Source organism: Gymnoscopelus braueri (assembly GCF_963280865.1).
Source record: "Gymnoscopelus braueri genome assembly, chromosome: 3".
Taxonomy (NCBI): domain Eukaryota; kingdom Metazoa; phylum Chordata; class Actinopteri; order Myctophiformes; family Myctophidae; genus Gymnoscopelus; species Gymnoscopelus braueri.
The window spans coordinates 27563141-27574048 of NC_137612.1; the positions used below are offsets into that span (position 1 = coordinate 27563141).

The 10908-nt window shown below is 42.7% G+C and overlaps 1 protein-coding gene across 1 annotated transcript in view; it reads left to right on the forward strand.

Moving 5' to 3' along the window:
* Window positions 1-276: 276 nt before the first annotated feature.
* Window positions 277-10908, forward strand: part of dag1 (dystroglycan 1) — a 60238-nt gene continuing 49606 nt past the window's right edge. The window contains exon 1 of the mRNA XM_080423281.1: window positions 277-947. The gene's annotated coding sequence lies outside the window, so the exon portion shown is untranslated. The remainder of the gene's footprint in view (window positions 948-10908) is intronic.

A 10908-nucleotide genomic window follows, 5' to 3' on the forward strand; every position in this document is an offset into this window, starting at 1 on the left:
GTGCGTGTGTGTGTGTGTGTGTGTGTGTGTGTGTGTGTGTGTGTGTGTGTGTGCGAGAGAGAGAGAGAGAGAGAGAGAGAGAGAGAGAGAGAGAGAGAGAGAGAGAGAGAGAGAGAGAGAGAGAGAGAGAGAGAGAGAGTGGGGGCAGTTGGGGGTGGAGTAATTCAGAGAATGCAAGGCAGGTTCCCTCCCCTTCCTCCTCCCTCTCTGTCTCCTTCCACTCCTCCAATGGAAATTCATCCTTCAGGCTCTCCTCTCTCCAGCGGACATTGGCGTTGAGGACCTCGGCAGGATAAGGAGGACATACAGGGGCGAGGTCCAAGCAAGCACATTATCATCTCGCAGGGTTAATGGGTGTACCGGTAACGGTGATCTTATAACGACGAATCAATACTTCAAAGGTTAGCCTATTTCAACCACTACATCAAACCGTTATGTGATTTTTCTCCCTCTACAGCGATCGGGCTTTTTTCTATTCTTTTTTTGGTTTTCTTTTTCTTCTTTTCTTTGGGGTGAACTTGTTTCACTGGCAGTGACACATCATCCACACAGAAGGATCTGTTATCAAGTAACTGTCACTGGTGGTGAATTAATTGTGTGCCGTTTCTTTATATACCAACGGTGGTCTCTGTTTTATCATAAAGGCGACTATACCACTAACTTTGGACCACCGAGGAGGAGCAGTCATTGTGTCGCCAGCCGAAAGGGAGAACCGGGAACGGGAGACGGACGGGAGATTTGACACCGACACGGACCAGCCTATATTTGTCCGTCGTGAAAGAGAAGGAAGGGAACGATCTGGATCGCGTTGGTTGGACGTCAACCAAAGCAGCGACACACTCAGTGTGTGTGAGAGGCTGTGTGAGCTCCTCTTCCTCACGGGGAGAAGAGCCGCCGAGAGAGAAGAACGTTGGTGGGGATTTAAAACCAGGAGAATTCAAATCACGGTCAGTTTCTCTTTTTAAATCACGGTCTGAAATCTCTTCCTTCGCGCGCATTGTAAGTATGCGTGATTCCAGCCTATATATGTGCATCAGACATACAGTACATGTATGATATGTGTGTATGTGGCATACCGTAGCCTACATACATGAAATGTATGTACTGTATTAATGTGTGTATTTGGCATATCATACAGTACATGTATGGCTGTGTTTATGTGCCATACAGTACATGTATGACTGTGTTTATGTGGCATATACAGTACATGTATGCATCATGCATGTGTTATGTGGCATACAGTACGGTATGGCAAGCCTTTTGGGCATTAGTAGCCTAGCCTACAACATGTATGCATGTGTAGTATGTTGTGGCATATACAGGACATGTTGTATGTATGTATGTATGTATGTATGTATGTATGTATGTATGTATGTATGTATGTATGTATGTATGTATGTATGTATGTATGTATGTATGTATGTATGTATGTATGTATGTATGTATGTATGTGCAACACAGACACAGTAGACTATTAATGTGTCAGTATTAATGTGTGGCTGCTGTGAGCATTTCTTGGCTCTATTGGTCGAGTCTTCTGTGTGTCGCTTTGACAGCGAAAGTGAACCAGAGAAAAGGGAGAATGTCAGAGGAGATAGAGCCTTGGAATGGTGGGGGGGTAACATTGACTGCGGACTGTTGTCTTTAGCAGTCAAACTCACTTAATTCCCCACGTTTATACCAATGTATTTATGAGCATGGAGAGTTTGACTGTATCGTCGTGTCGCGGACAAACTGTGTGGTCTGAGAGGCAGCGCTCCAGTCCAAGCACAGCGAGAGAGAGAGAGAGAGGAGAGGATATTTTTGGCATTCAGTCGTCGTGTTATTAGCTGGCTTGTACTGGGCTACTTATCTTATCCCAGCTACCGCGTCTCACTCACCCCCCGCCAGGGTTGCCAGGTCTGCTTATTATAAGCGACTTTGGGCTTGTTTTTCTGTGAAGTTGCTGGTAAATATTGGTAGTTTTGCGGGTTGCGGAAAGTGTTGTTTCTAAATTGTAGTTGCTTTGGGCTTGTTTTAATGTTGTTTAAACCAGTGGTTCTTAAACGTAAAATGTCAAGGATATGTAGCCTATTTGTTCAGGACGATGACGGATCCCAATCTGAAAATATTTCGTGTCAGGGACGGGACTCCCATACAAGATTTTTGTTTAATTATTTAAAAAAATAACATTCCACATTTTCACAAGATCTGGTTTGAAAATAGCAGATCTACAAGCTCACAAGGCGTCGTATCATATGAGCTTGTAGATCGGCTATTTTCAAATAGCCAACGTATAAGTGGCAAGTGCTCATGTGGCCTTTAGTCGCTTCTTTTGGGGCTTGTTTTCATAGACCTGGTTGCTTATTTCTCTCGCAAGATCTGGCAACACTGCGTCTCACCCCCCGCCCACTGTCCTCCAGTCCCTGCCGACCGGGGCCGTGCTACCGTGGACAGCTGACCCGACGAGAGAGCACTCTGCCTCGGTCAGTCAGCCTCCTTCATTCCCCCTCCCTGCATGACCCTGGCTTCAGGCAAGACAGGTGCATTTTAAACAGGCACTACGGACGGGCTATTGGCTGAGAAGGCTGAGAATGTGGATCTCGTTTAATTTTAACTGATTGCATTTCACAGTCGGTTACATTGCAGACGTTATTCTAGGTTCTATTTTTGGCGCATTACTTCACACAGTTGACAATTGGGGGGGGGGGGGCTGTTTTAGATTCAGAACCTTGCAGGTTCGTTTAGTGTCCTCTTTTGACTTGTCTTTACGGTAACTGTGTAACACTCGCCCCAAAACACACTCGCCCCCCATTTTCTTTCGCGGACCGCTCGCCCCCAGCCGTTCTTGTGTTCGTTTTTTACTGAGGGGATAAGGTTAGAAATAAGTTTAAGGTTAGGCATAGTTTTACTGAGGTTAAGTTTAGGATTAAGGTTAGGTTTTGGCACCGTTTTACTGAGGTTACGTTTAGGAATAAGGTTAGATTTATTTTAGGCATAGTTTACTGAGGTTACGTTTAGGAATACCAGGTGGTGACTGTTCCGAGGTCTTTGACCCTGGGCGACTGTGTTTTGGGGCAAGAACGTTTTGGTATTCGCTTTGACTGTGTGCATGCGGATGTACTGTAGCCTATTTTTATTTTCTACTGTGTGTGCTACTGGCCCCTCTCTACCATGTTGGTGCCCTGGGACGCTGGGCTTCTAAATGGGATACATGCAAATAGAGGGAAACACCATGTAGTGAATCACTTCATCCACCACTACAGGCAGAGCTGTTTTATAAATATTAATGACCCCCCCCAAACTCCCCAAGAGATCACTGTAGCATATATAGGCCTATGTGTCTCTGTGGCTGCCTGGGACTTGAGTGTCACCTAATGATACCAGGCTCTTTTAGGCGGGCGTGCAAAGTGTGTGCGTTTCACCGTGAATCTCGTCGTGATTCCCCTCACGTCTGCTCTGCCATGGAGACGTTTGAAAGCCATGCAGCCCTGCTTGCGGTCTGTCTCTCCTCTCTCCTCGGCAGAGCAAGCCAGGGAAGACAAAGAGGACGGGATATGATAAATGTTCGGTACCCTAGTAGTACCCTAGCTATTACCCAAGACACCTACATTCAGCCTATATACGTGCATACAACTAAGCAACAACAACACATCGGGGCTATTATCGATGCCCCGTGCATAAGATCCCAGATAGGGTTAAAGCAAGCAGCTATTTGGCTGGACTACAAAGGTGGGTTTCAAAAGAGCAGGCAATTGGTATCTGACCTTTTGAGTTTTGTTTGCTATTCTGCTCTAGTTTGGGCTTCTGTCCATTGATATTTTAGAGTAGCATATCATGAAAAGGGCAAACAAGATTATGATTATTATATGATGATAATAATAATAATAATTATTATAATATAAAATCATATTGCGCCAGATCATATACAGCATTATACAATGGCCAGCCCAGACCTATAACAGTGTAGGAGAAATAGATAATTTCATCAAGCTATCTCTTATCTCATATAGGCTACTACAGACAAGCTATAAAACTGTAAGTTTAATATGTTGTTGTTTTTTTAACCCGTTTGAATCCGCACAACTTTTCTTATTCTAAACTAAGTGAGTTATTCACTAATGGGCCATTTGGAGGGTTTTGATTTGTCCCCTGGGTGTATTTAGTCTTTGTCAGTAGGCTACAGACTAGGCGGGGAGTGCCACCTATATCCCTATGAATTCCCAATGGATATAAATCAATGTAAGAGGTATGCTTTCAGCTCACTCTATTTTATGCCTCAGTTGCTCCCAGATGGACTCAAATCAACAAACCAAAGCAAATGTTCAGGGTTTCTATGTTGAGGTCTATTACAGTATTCTAACTTCAAGAACAGTATATATTACCAGTTACCACTGAAGTAAATCAGCAATCAGATCTACAGCTGAGCACACTTCTCTCTGTGTGTGTGTGTGTGTGTGTGTGTGTGTGTGTGTGTGTGTGTGTGTGTGTGTGTGTGTGTGTGTGTGTGTGTGTGTGTGTGTGTGTGTGTGTGTGTGTGTGTGTGTGTGTGTGTGTGTGTGTGTGTGTGTGTGTGTGTGAGTGTGTGTGTGTGTGTGTGAGAGTGAACAGGCATCATGTTAGGACTGGTGTCTTTAATCCCCTACACAACTCTGTGTTTGTTTACCAGAGAGCAACAGGGTGGAACAGCCTATATTGAATGTGTGGGGGTGGGAGGTGGTGGTGGGGGGGGGGGGTTGGCAGCGCTGCATTTGTACTTGCACAGGACTTAAAATTTGCTCATGCATCTTGAGTTTGAGTTTACAGTGGTGTGTGATCACTAAATGGTGCGATGTTTGGTGGGGGTACAGTATATAGAATCGGTCTGTGTGTTTTGAGTCTGCATGCAAGTGCTAGCTTCTGCTGTGTGCTTACCTGTGTGTGTGTGTGTGTGTGTGTGTGTGTGTGTGTGTGTGTGTGTGTGTGTGTGTGTGTGTGTGTGCGCACACACACACACACACACACTCGAACGCACACACGCATGCATGTGTATTCATGTGCGTGTCTGTATGTTCCTCTATCAATGTGTGTGTGTGTCTGTGTTTTAGTAACACTGTAATAGCTAGTAGTATAGTAAGAGCATCAGTAGCAACAGCAGTGTAACCCAGATTAGTGTCACTGGCTGCTAGTAAATAACCTCAGATTGTCTTGTCTTCAGATAGAGAAGCAGAGGACAAACAGCCAGCCAACCATACATGCTAACTGGAATCCTCTATTGTCTGTCTATGTGTTTGTCTGTTTATATGTGTGCCATATTAGAAATAATATAAAATGGTAAAAAACATCCTTTCCTTTAGTGATTGATGCCAACGTTTAAGGGGAGGTTGCATCTTTCTGTCTCTTTCTATGTGTGTGTGCAGTCTGTGCACGTGTTTATGAGCGTGATCGCTGTGTGTGGTTGTGTGTGCCCTGGGTACGCTGATATGATGTCTGTAGCCATCTATTAAGTGTGTGTGTGTGCCATTGATGGTGTGAGTGGGCGTGTGTGTCTGGAGGAGTCAAGAGCAGCGAAGAGCTCACTTATGAAAGCTTGCCTCAGTCTTCAGTAACAAGGCACGCTGTTAGGGTAAAAGGCTTTAAATTACCTCTAAAAGAGAAATACCATGCACCCTTCTCTTCAAGCTGGTGATTAGGGAGCTCTGTATTAGACGGTACTCTACACTGTTGCACACATAAAACTCTACAATTTGTTCACATTAGCTCTGCCATGTGCTTTGATGCAGTTTTATGTGAAAGTCTTCGTGGTCCCGCTTGGTTACTTTTATTTCTGTCCTCCTTGAAGCTTGCATAATATTATTTGAGTAGTCATAGTCACATACGAAACGAGAAGCACATTCAAACCCCACTTAAATTCTAAAAGTGTGTTAGGCAATTAAGCTTGACAATATGCTGATTCCTCCTCAGGGAAATGCATTTTAGAAAAACAAATCCACATTTGCTGTGTATTTGTATGAAACGGTGTAACTCCAAATTGGAGTTATTTTCTCCCCTTGGTAATTTATGTAAGCCATTATATGCTGACTAACTCATGTCCTCAAGAACACCCCCCCCCCCCAGCCCTTTTAAAACCCCATGGTAGCTGAAGCATGCTGTCAATCTTTTAAGGCTGTTTTCTCCTGATCATTCCTTTAAGAGTTGATTAACATAAAAATTAAAATAAATCCTGTGATGATTGTTATACTATTTCAGTCTCGGCACAAATAGGGATTTACAGGAAAATATAAAAGGCACATGGCAGATGGGAGGCAGACATATTTCTGAACCCCCTGGAGTGCCTCTTCTCTCAATGTGGGGGCAGCCCCAACAGTGCCCCCCCTACAGTTTGATAAATCAATATCCATTCAAAATAGAATGTCAGTGCTCCTCTTCTGAAAAGCCTTGCATATCCTCTGAATGATGAGACCAACGTTAGGCTCTCTGCTTCTTCAAATCTAAGAGACATGATGGGTGTGTGTAGGTTGGTATCTTCTGGTGGGGCTGCATCCCACAGTTTAGAGATTCTGATAGTACTGTTTCACTGCTTCCCTATTCTGGAGGCTTTGGATAGAGCGTGTCTAGAAAAAGAAAACGGGGAAAGTGTGCATGTTGCAGAATAAGTCCATCGCTTTTTGAGATGGGATTTAGATCCTGTGCGTGGTAAGAATCACTCACTCTCTCGCTGACTCTCCCCCCTTCACCCCTCTGGACTAAAATAGCGAATGAGCCATCTAAATTATGTGTGGGTCCTCCTCCTTGGCTATTCTTTCACTGTGAGTCACACTGATTTAAAAAAAACAAGCGAACACAAACCAATAAAAGCATATCTCCACTTGTCGATTGCACATGCGATCGTCACAACTCAAAAATAAAACATTCTTTGGAGGTTATAAAAAGCCCAGCTTGCTGAAGGTGTGGAATACTTGGCTATTTGCGGCCTCTATTCTTAGTATAGTATGATAACTCCAGGAAGAGAAATGAGCTTGGGTTGATAAGGGTTTAGCAAAGTCGTGTTGAGAGTCCATTGGTGTGAGAACACTGGCAAGTTTCAGTGAATGTGGACATAGGATAAGAGAACTGCAGTCTGTTCCTTTCTGGCATTGTCATGTCAACATGACTCCAGATAAAAGCCAATAATAATAACCCTTAACCAAAATGCGATAATGTTTTATTTAGCCTCCTATTCATTTCTATACTTTTAATCACTTTTTTGTACACTGCATTCATTTTGTTATCTTTGTCCATTTGAATAGATTTTTCTTTCTTAACTTTGTTGTCAAGGGATAATACATCTATGTGTGCTATCACCAACCAAGTCAACTTCCATGTATGTTAGCTATTATGGCCATTGAAGTAACTTGATGGAGAAACCCATTGTACGTTTAGATGAGTCAACATCAGGGAAATGCATTTTAGAAAAACAAATCCACATTTGCTGTGTATTTGTATGAAACGGTGTAACTCCAAATTGGAGTTATTTTCTCCCCTTGGTAATTTATGTAAGCCATTATATGCTGACTAACTCATGTCCTCAAGAACACCCCCCCCCCCCAGCCCTTTTAAAACCCCATGGTAGCTGAAGCATGCTGTCAATCTTTTAAGGCTGTTTTCTCCTGATCATTCCTTTAAGAGTTGATTAACATAAAAATTAAAATAAATCCTGTGATGATTGTTATACTATTTCAGTCTCGGCACAAATAGGGATTTACAGGAAAATATAAAAGGCACATGGCAGATGGGAGGCAGACATATTTCTGAACCCCCTGGAGTGCCTCTTCTCTCAATGTGGGGGCAGCCCCAACAGTGCCCCCCCTACAGTTTGATAAATCAATATCCATTCAAAATAGAATGTCAGTGCTCCTCTTCTGAAAAGCCTTGCATATCCTCTGAATGATGAGACCAACGTTAGGCTCTCTGCTTCTTCAAATCTAAGAGACATGATGGGTGTGTGTAGGTTGGTATCTTCTGGTGGGGCTGCATCCCACAGTTTAGAGATTCTGATAGTACTGTTTCACTGCTTCCCTATTCTGGAGGCTTTGGATAGAGCGTGTCTAGAAAAAGAAAACGGGGAAAGTGTGCATGTTGCAGAATAAGTCCATCGCTTTTTGAGATGGGATTTAGATCCTGTGCGTGGTAAGAATCACTCACTCTCTCGCTGACTCTCCCCCCTTCACCCCTCTGGACTAAAATAGCGAATGAGCCATCTAAATTATGTGTGGGTCCTCCTCCTTGGCTATTCTTTCACTGTGAGTCACACTGATTTAAAAAAAACAAGCGAACACAAACCAATAAAAGCATATCTCCACTTGTCGATTGCACATGCGATCGTCACAACTCAAAAATAAAACATTCTTTGGAGGTTATAAAAAGCCCAGCTTGCTGAAGGTGTGGAATACTTGGCTATTTGCGGCCTCTATTCTTAGTATAGTATGATAACTCCAGGAAGAGAAATGAGCTTGGGTTGATAAGGGTTTAGCAAAGTCGTGTTGAGAGTCCATTGGTGTGAGAACACTGGCAAGTTTCAGTGAATGTGGACATAGGATAAGAGAACTGCAGTCTGTTCCTTTCTGGCATTGTCATGTCAACATGACTCCAGATAAAAGCCAATAATAATAACCCTTAACCAAAATGCGATAATGTTTTATTTAGCCTCCTATTCATTTCTATACTTTTAATCACTTTTTTGTACACTGCATTCATTTTGTTATCTTTGTCCATTTGAATAGATTTTTCTTTCTTAACTTTGTTGTCAAGGGATAATACATCTATGTGTGCTATCACCAACCAAGTCAACTTCCATGTATGTTAGCTATTATGGCCATTGAAGTAACTTGATGGAGAAACCCATTGTACGTTTAGATGAGTCAACATCGCAGAAAGCTCACCGCCTCAAATCTTACACCTTTAACTGTTAGCATCTAACTCAGTCTTTACTATTTCATGTCATGCTTAAAATTTTATGACCCCGTCACATTCCCTATGAGCTCCAGTGTTTACCGCAGTCTGTCTAACCCAGCCTTGGGTTTTATGTCCTCTGGGTACAGGAGTACCCAGCTGTTATCTTCAGTCTGCTGCCGGGAGTGAAGCCTGAATTATACTTAGTTGTGCGCGGGTGCCGCACACTCAAAATAGCAGATCTACAAGATCACAACTCATCACACTGCAGCGCTTTGTGAGCTTGTAGATTGGCTATTTTTGTTGTGCGACAAGCACGTGTAACTAAGTATAAATCAGGCATTATTCAAAGGTCACAGAGCACTAAGCAGGACTGTGAAAAGCATACTTCATTTTAAATGGCCGTGACATTAAGTAATAAGTATACTTAAAATGTGTTTCTCACACTTATATCTGAGAACAATTTCTATTGTGCCTCTATCTCATCCTGTATGCATATTTAGCCTGTCTTTGGACATACAATTGGCCACAATATCTAGAGTCAAATCAAACTGTGTCAAACAGTATCTTCAGTTATTTATTTATTTTATTCTGTATCCCAATGAACCATTGGAAAAGACCGTTGAGCTCCCAATTTAGACTTTTCCCTGGTTAGATAAAAGTTTCATACCTACAAATCATAATTGTTTGAACATGATTCCCATGAAGTGCAGTCACAATGGCACAGTATCCAGGAGCAGCAGTTGACCTGTGTAGAGCACAGGACTCTATAATGAGGGCACAGGAAATCATAACCGGATTGCAGCTATGGCTGCATGTCTTTCATCATTATTATTGTGATATGAATTGCCACATTGCACACAAAGGATATGGCAAAAATCAGGGCATGGTGACGCGGGTTTGAGACCAGCTATAGCCTAATGCCTCGTGCTGTTATAATTTAACGCATTTCCTGTCTTCTTTTGCTGTTTTGCAAATGAAGAAGGAATAGTCAAATTAACTTTAGATTTCAGGATTCACATGGGAACCCAATGTGGATCTCAGACTTCATGTAGCCAGCCTGTATGACATATTTATGACGTATGACTCAATATGTGGGCATGGTTTCAACCCAATCAGAGCCCTTTTGACATCACATTATAAAGTGTAAGTTAAATATTGTAATAAGTATAAAACGTGAATAAAAAAAGAATAGCAGAGGTACCTCTGTAGTCTCCTGACAAGTGTGCACAATACATTTGTCGCTGAGACAGACACACAGACTGACCCTCCTGCAGAGCCTCCCCGTTAGAATGAATCCCTGACTCCTGTTGCTGTGGTACCAGCTTGCCTTATATTTCCTTGGTTGTGAAAAGCCAAATCCAGCAGTTGGTGGATATTTGGTAAACTGCTGTCCAGTGCACAAGCCAAATGACACTGGAAGCACTCACTGGGCTTTGGGGTTGTGCCCAATCACCAGTGCTTTTGGATAATACATTTCAGTTGTTTTGGATTCCAATGGCTGGCAGGAGCTGAATGTGACCAAATATCCGCCTGCTCTGTGTATGCTGTGTGGCTGTAAATGTGTCCAACTGTCCATGCATGGGGTGCTTCCATTTGTAACTGCTTTCAACATAGATTTGTACAGCCGCAGAGGGGCTTGACATGACAGGCTGTCCTGGGTTATGAGCAGCGATGGTCATTAAAAGTTTATGCTCTTACTTTGCTCATATAGAGGTTTTGAGATTTGTTGTCTAAGATGGTGATGGAGAGGTTTCTCTAGATAAACATTTCCCCATACATTCCTACCCTCCTCCTTTTTAGACCATCTTGATCCCATTTGCTAATTACTGTATAATAACTGCAGGGTGTGATTCAAAACAAAACATTCCCCCAGATATCTTTTGACAAACTACTTTTTTTTCCACACGCCCAGAGTGGCACCATGACTGTTATGACACATTTTGAGATTTCACAATATCAGGACAGGACACACAACTCAACAAATGCAAAAGCCAAAATAAGTCAGAAATATTGAAA